Here is a 12,614-nt window from a genome sequence, read left to right as displayed (position 1 = left end):
TGTGACCCTATCAGCATCACACCTCTAATGACAGCTAACCCTCCCTGTCCTAGCAGCTATCAATTGCCAGTTACCTCAGCTGGGGCGCGATCTTATGTACCCTCTCCTCATCTGTGCTGTAATGCTGGATGTAGATGGAGTTTTGGAGTTTGTTCATTCTTCCTTCCATCACACCGATTTATATTCCTTGCTGGTTCCTACCTGGCATGTTTTGTTCATTCAGTTTTTCTCACTTCATTGTCTTTCTGCCTACATCATGCTCCAGAGTACATATGAACACTCATTCTTCAATCTTTCCTTGCTCCTAAATCTTCAACCAAAGCAGTAGCAAAAATGACTGCTCCATCACAACAGCAGAAGCCTATTTTGTTCTTTATTTGCTACTGATTAATCACATATATATATATATATATATATATATATATATATATATATATATATATAGTTCCCACAAACCATTCTGTAGTGTTTATTCAGTCTAAAATGAAGTCATTTAAATTGGTTGTGTCTGAGTTATTTTTCCATTTAATGTTTCTGGGTTTTTGTTATTATACTTGATGACTTTTAACAAAAAACTGACTAGGAAACTGGAAGTCACTCCCTCTGCTTACAAATCCTTCATGCCTGCATCAAACCTGCTTTAACTCCTTCTTTCTTCAGCTTCTGCTCTCAAGTCTGTCACTGCCTCCCGCTGCTTTTTCTTTTCACCGCCACCAGCTTGGAGACAGAGGCACAGAAGGCAAGGTTTCTAAATGTCCTGACCTGTCACCCTGGCAAGTCAGAGAGGAGAATGAGGGACTCATCCATCAAGCAGCAGGAGTCCCTGCTCTTAGGCACCACACACAGGGCCACAGTGCCCGCATAACTAGCTGCTGCTCTCTTGAACCTGTAACCTCACAGATAGGAAACACTTGGATGATAAACCCACAGAGGATCTCCAAGTCCGTGGAGCCCAACCTTTCCTTTTAATTGTACTGTTATTTTGCAAAGATTCTCAACTTGTGAAATATACACGTGAAATCAACCACTTGAAAAATTAGTACGGTTTTCTATAGTTATAAGGCAGTAGGCTTGCACAATGACATCTTAGGCTAATTCCAAGGTCTTTTAATTGCTTCGCATAAGTAAAATAGTCCATTGGGGGTTAATAAACACAAATGTGTTATTTTTAAATTTAAATGTTAAATTTTACTTGAAATTGTGTGCACAGTTTAGTTTCTTATTCATCACCACTTGCCAAGTGCACAGAATAAGTTAATCATTTCAATGTCTTGATGCATTGGGAGGTGGTAACCTATACTTTCTTCTAACATCAGCCTCTTGTTTGGGAGGAGAGAATAGAAAATGGAAAATAAGGCAACTATCCATAGGAAACAGTTGTAAGTTCTTTGTTTTGTCATAACTGTTCTTCTGTATATGAACCTCACATTGTAGGTGAAGGTGAAGGAGTAGTGGGATTTTCTTTGTAATAGGTGTCACTGTTAGCCTCACATGATCGAATTACTTTCTCATTTACTTATTATCAAATGTTATTCTTTGGCCATTACATTGTAGGGTCTTCATACACACCTCCATCTTGAGCATCTTCACGTCTATAAGAATGCTACCCATCAGAGATTCTGTCATTTCACCCATCTATCCCTACAGGAAGCCCTCTCTATGGCCTCTCATTATTATAGTCCCCATCAACCAAATTCTGTCTCTTTTGGCGAAAATAGGTCTGAGGGTCTGAGTCTTAAGTTTTCATTGCTTTCAAATATATAAATATGTGTGTGTGTATATAAAATTAATCATCTATAATAGTCAAGCTTATAGTCATGTTGGTTAGATTTCCTAGATTTACAGAGATGTATTTCAGTTAGATATGTATTCAAATCTTTCAGAGACCCTCAGAATATGGCATTTAAAATGTTTTAATAAATTAGGACTTTTTATGACAATGAGACACGTCTGCTCCTGGCAGCACCAATTACTTCGAGAGAATGATGGGCATCAAAGAGGCTTCTTATGGAGTTTATTATCCATTTGGGCAAGAAACTGCTCTTGCCTGGACTGTTGCATAAACTGGACATGCAGGACCCAAAGAGCAGTAACTTCTAAACTTGCCTAAAGGTGAGATGTACCTTTGGGGTTCTTGCTTCATGAAAAAGTCTGCCAGACACATTCAGTACACAAAAGAAGGTAACAAACTGCCAGTACAGGCAGGGCTGTCTTTGAAATTTTCTGATTTGTGGAAAAGTCTGCTGGATATTATGGGCCTGTAGGCTGAAGAGGGATGTCCCAACAGTACAGAAGAATTTTGGTTGACTGTCCAGGCAACGAGATGTCTCTGTCAATTCTAGAATTTGGAAGTTGCTTACAGTGTACTTCCTGTTTACGTAGGTAATATTATATCCTTCAGGTGTCTTTGATGGAGTTGAAGAATAGATAAATAGTTACAGTTTTCCTTAGTTATGATAAAAGATAAAGTAGATATAAATATTGTAACTGTAATTCTTGCTTGATATTTGTTTTGTTATATGTAATTTTACTATGTTAAAGTTAAAACCTTTACTTTAGTATTACTAAGGGATTTTACTTACTTTAATTTACTTAAAATTACTTTAATTTTAATTACTTTAGGATTTACTTCCAGGATTTCCCTCTGTATGCTGTGATTACCATTAATAAATAAAGAACTGCTTTGAGCCTATCGTAAAGCAGGGCAGGGTAGAGCAGAGCTAAGTGAGAAAGACTGTACTGAATGCTGGGAGAAAGAAGGGCGGAATCAGGGAGAACCATGGATCCACTGCCAGAGAACGAAGCACTGAAACTTTCCTGGTAGTCCAGGACCTCGTGGTGATGTACAGATTAATGGAGATTGGTTAAATTAATGGTTAAAATTAAGATGTAAGAGTTAGCTAATAAGAAGCTAGAGCTAATGGGTAAAGCAGTGCTTTAAATAATATGGTTTCTGTGCGATTATTTTGGGGCTAAGTGGTTGGAAAACAACAAGCACTCCAACACAAGTGCATGATAGGTCTCAAAGTAGACACACAACGCACAAAGGATATCTCTGCATTCATGTGGGCTGTAAACTTCTAGGGGATTTTAGGAGTCTGCTAAATTATCACTTCATTGAAATAAAATGTGATGATAAATTGTTCTAGAGAGATGTTAGTTGAAGGCATATGGACTCATGGCAAACACTGGGGATGGCACGAAGGGAATTTATGGGCAGAATGAGAGATGAAGAAAGTATAAGCCTAGTTCATAATGTTATAGCTCTAATGCTTATGTCAATGTTGACACTGTTTATTAGTGAGAACTACGGATAGGGAAAGAACCAGTTTTAGGGAGGAGAATTAAATAAAGTTGTTCCAATTTAAATTTTGTCCTGTGGCATCTTTTTTTGTACATGCTGCTAATGCTAAACAGATAGTTTGGAAAGTTCAAAAAATATTTTTTTTTACTAGAAATGTATGATTTTAAAGCAGTGGCATATATCTGAAGTGACTAAATAAGATGAAGTCAGCTATTTTAAAACAAGAGAGAGATTATCTAAAAAGCAAAACAAATCCCAGGATAGATCCCTAAGGAATAAAAACATCTCAGAATAGTAAAAGGGACTGATCCACAAAAGATATCAGAAAGAACAACTCATAAGATTAATGGGTCCTCACTAGAGCTTGGAAAGAGAGCACATTTCTAGACGAATGATTCATTTCTGAATCTTGCTGAGAGATGAAGCAAGATGAGAGGATTAATGTCACTGTGTCTGGCAATGCAAGGGTCTCTGGGAATTGATGGAGAACTCTGTGGAGTGGTGTGCATGGAAGTCAAGCTGAAATGGGTTAAAGAGAACGGGAAGGTAGAAAGAGAAGGAACTCTTACAGATAACATCACTGAAGCTTTCCAGTGGGCTTGAGGGATTGTGAGTTCTCATTTGGGGGAAATTGAGATGACAATTGTTAGCCTGTGATCAAGGTCTAGTAAGCAGAGAGTGGAAGTTTAGACACTTGAGATAAGTCCTTCCACAAAAGGGAACTGATTTACATACAATTTGATTAATATTTCTTGAGAAAACTATGGTTGTTTTTGCCATAACACACCAATAAGTTTAATGTTTGAATATTCTTATCTTGCATCTTCATATCCTTAAGAAAAACTTAAATCATATAAAATCCATCACCAGAGCACTAACATTTGAGTTGCCAACAAACAATTGAAAATATAAGTAAATTTTTAATAAATAAAATTAACAGTGGATTGGACATGAATATTCCCACACACATAAAAAAACCAGAAGGAGAAAGAAATTATGCCTAATATGCCCATCAGATTCATGACAAAATTTGGCCAAGAAGAAAACCCTGGAGTGGGTAGGCATTGTGCAGGGACTCTGTATTTAATGTCGTCCGCTGTACAAGGTTTGTATTCAGGTACTCTTCCTACAAAGCACATATATCATTATGCTGCAAAAACCCATGTGAGCTGTCTTTCAAATTATATCACCTTTGTCTCACGAATTAAAAAAACAGAACTAGCTTGAATTTCAGAAAAATGCATTGAAATCAGAAAATAACATATAATTAAGTCTATCTATCTATCTATCTATCTATCTATCTATCTATCTATCTATCTATCTATCTATCTATCTATCTATGTCTTTTAGGACAACTAAGTAAGTCTTACTAGTAAGTCACACAAAATGGTGACTGTATAGGCTGACTCCTCTCATTCTTTTGGGGACCTATCACTTTTTCTCCACTATTTTCTGTAACCTTTATCAGTATTGAACGTTCTGGTGTTCTGGTAATATAATGCTTTATAATTAGGGAAAAATTTAGATATGAGATCCCAACTTATTGAAGATGGTGAGGAGGGTTTAGTCACTTCAACTTTTTTTTATTGATTTTTATTGAGCTGTACATTTTTCTCTGCTCTTCAACTTTTATAGCAATCATGTTGAAACACTATACTGAATGCTTTTTTTGCTCCATGTTTAAGATCCTGGTCATTCAGAATTAGATCTGTAAGCTTCAAATATTGACTCTGCCAATCACTATGTGACCTTAACTTCTGTTTGCACCAAGTTACAAGTGGAGCTCACTCATAGGATTTCTGCGTGTAATTGATGAAATCATAATTTCTAACTAGTATGTTGCTATGCATGAGCAGCTGTTTAATAAGTAAAAAACTAAACAAAACAACAAAAAGAAAAAACTCAACTCTACGTGAAGGCATAAGTCACAAAACAATCCCACAACAGTTTTTAATTATGATTAATAGAAGGGTTATTTATTTAAGGGGAAAACTTACAGATCACTGTCCTAGACAATTGCCTTTGGCGTGACCAGGAACAGAGTCTAGCAGCCAGAATTGGAAGCCAGAAGCAAGAGAGCAAGACCAGGGCTACCACTGCTTTTTAAAGCAAAAGAAACCACACCAAAATGGGCTAGTATCTTAAAGGCTATTGGCTGATGGAGCAGAAGGAGCCCCCACAGTACCTCCCCCTTTTGTTTAAGTAAGAGAGTTCCAAACCCAATACAAAACAATATACAGTAGAAACAGATATCAAGTATAAGATTAGAATTACAGTCAACATAAACAATATTAAGCACGGAACAAATACTAAATGTTTTAGTAAACATTCTATCCTAAGGAGTCTAAATCTTGTATTGGAAATGGCTTGGCTAGATCATAAGAGGATTGTAACTATGAATATCTAAACTTCAACCCTATCGAAAGCCTGAGAAATGAGATAATATCATTTCAGCAGGCAGGAAGTACAATCAAGTAGCTTCCAAAAGAACATTATATGACAGAGACAATTAGCTCCCTGAGCAATCATACAAAGTCTCATTTTGCAACATTGAAGCAACCAACTTTGGCTATGGCCTAGTATAATTGACAGACCATTTTCAGAGGCAGGGAATTTTTCAAAACTGTCTTATCCTGTCTTGGCAAGATTTGACAATTCTGTTTACCCATTTCCGGATATCATGTAACTTGTCAGTGGTTGAGGCATTGTCAGTTCCTTGCCCAAAGGCCAGTTTTGCCAAGAAGAAAACAAGCTCCAAGTGGAGTGTCTTTGGTGCTCAACATTCTCTTGGGAAGAGATTGGTGCTGTCAGAAGCAGTCATGTCTCATGTCAACAAAACCCTAAGTTATTTAAATGCCGTGTTTTACAGATCTTTGAAGTGGTTGAAAATTCCCTATCTAGACACAATACAATCTCTATATATCTAAAGAACCTAATTGTTCTGACTGCATGTACAACAAGCATGAACAACTATTGACCTATAATAATTAATACCTGTATAACTTACAGAGTAAAACTTCATGTCAGAATATTAAATAATCTGTAAATAAATGTGCAACAAATGAGGACAGTGACCTTAAAATGTAAACAATCTATAAGTATCTTGATCAGAGGTAGGAGTAATATATGATGTAATATGAAAATATATCCTAAAAGTTATTTCTTTTGTGTACTGAATGTGTCTGGCAGACGTTTTCATGAAGCATGAACTCCGAAGTTTCATCTCACCTTTAGGCAAGTTCAAAAGTCATTGCTCTTTGGGTCCTGCATGTCCAGTTTATGCAATAGTCCAGACAACAGCAGTTTCTTGCCCAAATGGCTAATCAACTCCATAAGGAGCCTCTTCGATGCCCATCTTTCTCTCGAAGTAATTGGTGCTGCCAGGAGCAGACGTGTCTCATTGTCATAAAAAATCCTAAGTTATTAAAACACTTTAAATGCCATATTCTGAAGGTCTCTGAAACATTTGAATACATATCTAACTGAAATGCAACTTTGTACATCTAGAAAATCTAACTAACATGACTATAAGCTTGACTATTATAGATGATTATCTATTGACTTACATTTCTTAATTATACATTACATTTTAAAATGAGCTATAGAAACACAGTACCTTTATTAAGATCAGAAATACATATACATATAACAAAATTGACCTTAAATTTGTACCTTAAAACCAAGATCCATACCAATGCAAATTATTCATATACATATACATATATATGTGTATATATATCATAATCCCCTTTAAATGTAAGCAAATATTCATAGAAAATATTTGGGAATATGGATGTAGTTTTTTTTCTCCAAACTGCTTTCTGCTGTTTATTGGGTGAAGTAATTTTTTAAGGACATTTTTGTGGTGTTCACAGCAACCTTTCAGGTGATCTTGGTCCATCAAACCATATTAGCCTGGAATGAATCCACAGGTTCTCATCCTCTGTGGAGACAAAAGAAGAACTTCTTTTCCAGAGCACCATATCCTTAGACTCAAATTCTGAAGTTAAGATACCTTTATAATATACATGCTGGTTTAACTTAGCAGCCCATAAAATAAAATTTCTCTCTGTACTTAACTTCTTCACAGTCAAAAAAATTCAAAGAAAACACAATAATACACATAATCCAGACTCTCTGTGTATAGTCCATCTTTACGTGACTTATTTTTCATTACTCCTTTTAATCTATGACTGTCTGTACTCTGTTCTTTAAAGATTTTGTTTTGAAAAATGATTTTCTTCTTTTCCAACTCTCTATACTCCTTTTTCTTCTCTCTCCCAAGCCTATGTACATTTATCCAACACTGTGATCCATTTAGAGGTCTTTTTTAAAATCTGGATTTGTCTTTATCACGTATCTGTAATCATTTACTGTTGAGGAGCACTTTTAAAAATGCTAAGCTCCTTTTAAAACTTAAGCTGTGCCATTACTATGGTATATATGGTACTTCCTGCTTGCTCTGCACAGTACTACATGGTGGAAGTCTGTTCATGCCAGAGACTGTCGGGTGGGAGCCATCCTCACCACCTCAACTCTGATACCCAGTTGGCCCATGCTGCCACGAAGTAGCTTGCAGTACGCTATCCATAAACCTCATTTAAATGTTTGATAGCTGAACCTCCCAAAAGAACCAGAGCCATTTGTGCTGGTGAACCAGGAAGTGCCTTTTTTTTAAAGAAGGCATGCAGTTTTTACTGTGCCTTACAGCACTGTATGTGTGTAAGCCCATCTAGAAAAAAATTTTTTTTTGTGGCTACCAAGAAACTGTGCTAAACTCTGTTCTTTTGTTTTCAAGCTTTCTCAGGTTTTGGATTTTAGTTGGCCATGTGGGTGCCAATTTGTTGAAGGAGAGCCACGTGTTGGTTTCCGACCCCTTATCCCCAAAATAATTATACAGAAACTATATTATTTAAAGCACTGCTTGACCCATTAGTTCTATCTTCTTATTGGCTAACTTTTACATCTTAATTTAACCACTCTCCATTAATCTGTCACTACCATAAGGTCCTGGCCTACCAGCAAAGTTTCCGCATTTCTGTCTCTGACAGTGGCTCTATGGCTTCTCCCTGACACTTGTACATACAGATATGATATTTATTTTAGTCAAGGGAACACACATTTATACATTTACACACATGCCTGTCTGTATGTGTGCAACTTCCCCTGCTTTAAACAGACACACAGCTTTTCATGACCCTTCAAAGAAAACCTGGCTCTTTGTTCTTCCGACACTCACCATCTATCCCCATTCCCATTTCTGTCTCATTTCATGCTCTTGCCTCATTGCTCACCAAGCTTCTGTCTTACTGTGCTCTTAATTCCTAGATTTCTGTGGTCTTCTTTGTTATGGGACTTTGAATGTCCTACTGTTTGACATGTTCTATCTCAGTTTTTGGTGTGGTAGCATCTTGTCTCATTCTTTAATATCATTCTCATTGAAAAGTTTCCCTTTTAAAATATATTACCTTGTGCTTGCACACAGGAACATTATTTCCTTCCTCCAAACCTCAGTGAAGTGCAAAGTGGTCCATTTTAGTTGTTTACATGTTTGTCCCATGTCTAGTAGGAGACTTGCCACCACAAAAGGGAAATTACTATTTTATTTCCTTTTTTTTGTTTCATCAGCAAGTAACACTGTAACTGGTATATAAATAGATTTGTGTACTAGACACAGAAATGATACATATTATTAATAATATTCTTGTACTGAAACTAAATGTGTTGGGTTGAATGGTAGAAAAATCAGTGTCAAATCTAAGCCTGTATTTAATTAATTTATTCTTTTAGCCATTACAGTTCAAATTCAGGAACTTCCTGTTTAGAAAATACAACATACAAAATGGTATTCATTTTCACAGCTTACTTTCTTCTTTCAGGGATTTTTAGACTATGTAATTAACCAACAAGCTATATTCAAATTCTAACTTTAATGAGGCAGACCTTTATAATTACATGTAGATCTCTTCTTCTTTTATACATTGCTGTTATGACATTACTTAACTGTATAGTGAATTGGTATAAATCCAATTTAGAAATTAAGAATATAATTTTATTTCAACTTTTACTATTTATAGCACATTTCTTCTCATTGTTGGCTCTTGGGTCATATGATAGAGAATCTTTTCCATTAATTTTCTAGTAATATGACCCTTTCTTAGCTATGATAAAGAATACCATTCTATATTTGGAGCTTCTTAATGGTGGACTTTGTACTGGCTTATTCTTTCTTTTCTTTATTAGACAACTTGAAAGTTCCATTGCAAGTTCATCAAGACAATTTGAGTCACCAGATGGGAATTTGAATTTAAAGTTAAAAAATAGAATGCTAATTTATTAACTAATCATGTGAGTAAACCATAATCATATTTCATCACCCATGAAAATGCACACATTGCCATCTTTAAAACAATTCCAAATCCCTGTTCAAGGAAAATGTGGTTTAAATAATTGCCAGAGAATGTTAGTGAATATTCTGACAACGTTAATCTTTCTAATAGTCAACATCACAAAGTTCTAATCACATGTTATACCTTGAGTTTTAGTCTAGGGCCAGATCCTTGCTTGAGTGTCTTCTTGAACCTCTATTTTCTGTGGGCATTAAGACTCTTGGTGGACCCGCAAAAAGACTATGTTCAGCATCCTGTTTCTCCTTTCTGGATGCATTTCCCTTCATCAAAACCCAGACCAGTGGTTTTCAGCCTCAATAGGCCCTGCGTGCTGTCATCCACTTCATAACATCTTCTTTGCTGCTGTGATATGAAATTTATAGATTATAAATTGACTAGTAGTTACAATAAAGTTAATGAAAGTCAAGTTTCATGTCTGCCCACTCACATGGCCTCATCAAGGCTGTTATTGAATCATTTTGCTTTTTTTTTCTTTGAGACAGGATTTCTATGTATAGCTTTGGAGCCTGTTCTGGAACTTGCTCTGTAGACCAGGCTGGCCTTGAACTCACAGAGGTCCACATGCCTCTGCCTCCCAAGTGCTGGGATTAAAGGCATGGGCCACCACGGCCTGGCTTGAATGAATCCTATATTTTTATGAAATTTATAAAATTTGTGTTAGTTAGACATTTGTGTTAGTCAACTTTCTCTTCCTGTTTTAAAAAATGCCTGGGAAATCTTGATCGAAAAATATGAAACTTTTATTTTGCTCATAGTTTGTGAAGTTTTAGTCAGTCGACCCTTCTGCTTTTGGGCCTGTGATAAGGCAGAATGTCCCATCAGGCATGCAGGCCAGGGGAGCTGCTTACCTCATAACTGCTATGAAGCAAAGAGAAAGGAAAAACTATGTCCTGGGACTCAGCATCCCCTCCAAGAGCATTCTTCCAGTGGCCTTTGACCTCCGTTGGCCCTGTTGATTAAAGGATTTCCCCTCAGTAACACAGGCTGCAGAGCCATCCCTTCACACAGATCTTCCCAGTGTCTTGGCTGTAATCACCCAAAGGCACCGTCTTCTCCCACTCAGACTTCTGTCCATCATAGTGCCCTCCTGTTGCTGACAGGAGAGCGACTGAGGGTTGCTCTGGGCTTCAGGCAAGGAGATTGTTAGCTGAGGAGCTACTAGCTCTGTGTTAGTGTAGCAGATGGTTTAAGTAACTTTCTAATGTTAGTAATCTACTCTAGTCTATCCTACTGTAGATGTGAGTCCCAGAAAAACCCTTCCCCGAGAACTGGCTCCCGCGGCTTCATAGCACAGAGGTGGGAGGGCTGACCTCCACACTGCCGAGGGGTGCATCTGCCAATGCCGGGAATGCAAATCAGTGAGCAGAGAAGGAAAGACTAGGGTAAAGCATCTGTCCTGAGAAGCTAGTCTTCAAAAAAAATTCATAAGCCTCAGATATGTCTAATTTTATTAGCCGAAGATTTGAATTGTTTCAATGCCTAATGAAAATACAAAATTTTCCCCCATAAAGAACTTACTCAATAGCACAGAATAGAAGATTATAAAAACACGATAATGTTTTTGGCTTTTGTGATGGGAATCAAGCATCCAGAAGCACCAGTATGCTTGCATTTGTGAGCACAATCCCGCAGCACTACAAACAATAATATCATATGTTGAAATTGCATTTGCCATGCACTCCAGCTGCAATAATGAAAAATAAACATTGATCAATGATGCCAGGGGAATGAATTATACTTTTAGCTTCCCTACCAAAGTAATATTAGAATATTACTCTCTGATAAAGAGAAAATCATAACAATATGAAATAAAAACTTGTAGAAAAAGAAAAATACTGCAGAAGTGTGCATATTAACAACACATTTTTCTTGATTTTATGATTTTGTGTTGTCAGGTTTAGCCCTTTGTAATGTGTTGAAATTTGTTTTCTTAATCTAAATAAGTACTCACTGAAATACTTAATATTGTATCCATTATTCTTTATTAAATTTTCAGGAAGAGAATCCTACGTAATAAAATTTCAAGGTGCTAAGGCTGGATCTATCTTTGGGTGCTGCCTACACAGTGCCTTGTCCAGCTTTGATATGAAGGCTTTTGCCTCGTCTTACTGTATCTTGTTTTGTTGTATTTAGCTCTCTTGTATTTAGGTCTCTTGGAGGCCTATTATTTTCTGAAAGGAAATGGAAGGGATGTGGATCTTGGGGAGAGGGGTAGTGGGGGAAGCTGAGAGGAGTGGATGGAGATCAAATGGAGAGAGTTGAGTTGTATTGTATGAGAGAAGAACATGTGTGTGTGTGTGTGTGTGTGTGTGTGTGTGTGTGTCCGTGCGTGTGTGTGTGTATGGAAAACACACACACACACATAAAATCAGGACAAATCAGAAGTTTAAAATGAGAAAATTTCATAATAAAGATGTGGGACTGTGATTTGTGAGTAATAAACATAACCTGATGTGAGCTGTAGCTGACCATGGAAGCTGTCATCGATCCGATTCTACGAAACATCAAGATTGAAGGACACTCTTCAGGAAAGGGAAAGAACGCTCTTCCCTCAGTACTCATGCAGCTTATTTCCAGTAAAATCAGATAAAATGCTTTTGTACTTCTTTGTCAAAGTCAAAGTCAAGACAAATAAATGATAAAATGCGTAACTAAGCATTGAAATATCTGCCTACAAATGGGGAGAGTCTTAGCATGTGAGGCTGTTGTGATATCTTGAGTATCAGAGTGTGTTCAGTGGCCTACTATTTCACAAATGTCCCCAAATATTTGCTATCAAGACTAACAACCCAAACACATGTGCACACACATGCACGCACATGCACATGTACACACACTCCTCTAGGCTTCCTGTAGATATCTGTTCATTTATTCATTACATTCGTCCTTTGTTTGTTTCA

General features: G+C 36.8%; 1 long non-coding RNA gene across 1 annotated transcript; it reads right to left on the bottom strand.

Annotated features, from left to right (window-relative positions):
* Positions 1–7,437: 7,437 nt before the first annotated feature.
* LOC125409713 (uncharacterized) lies at positions 7,438–10,667 on the bottom strand. The gene is made up of 2 exons (XR_015001252.2): positions 10,563–10,667; positions 7,438–10,056 (listed from the first exon to the last, which is right to left on the bottom strand). It is a non-coding gene; the product is annotated as an uncharacterized LOC125409713 (long non-coding RNA).
* Between the last annotated feature and the right edge of the window lie 1,947 nt (positions 10,668–12,614).

The sequence above is a fragment of the Myodes glareolus genome, chromosome 5, assembly GCF_982192425.1.
Source record: "Myodes glareolus chromosome 5, mMyoGla1.1, whole genome shotgun sequence".
In the NCBI taxonomy this organism is placed as follows: Eukaryota; Metazoa; Chordata; class Mammalia; order Rodentia; family Cricetidae; genus Myodes; species Myodes glareolus.
The sequence above is the reverse complement of the archived record's forward strand: the minus strand, read 5'-3'. Positions and strand labels throughout refer to the sequence as shown.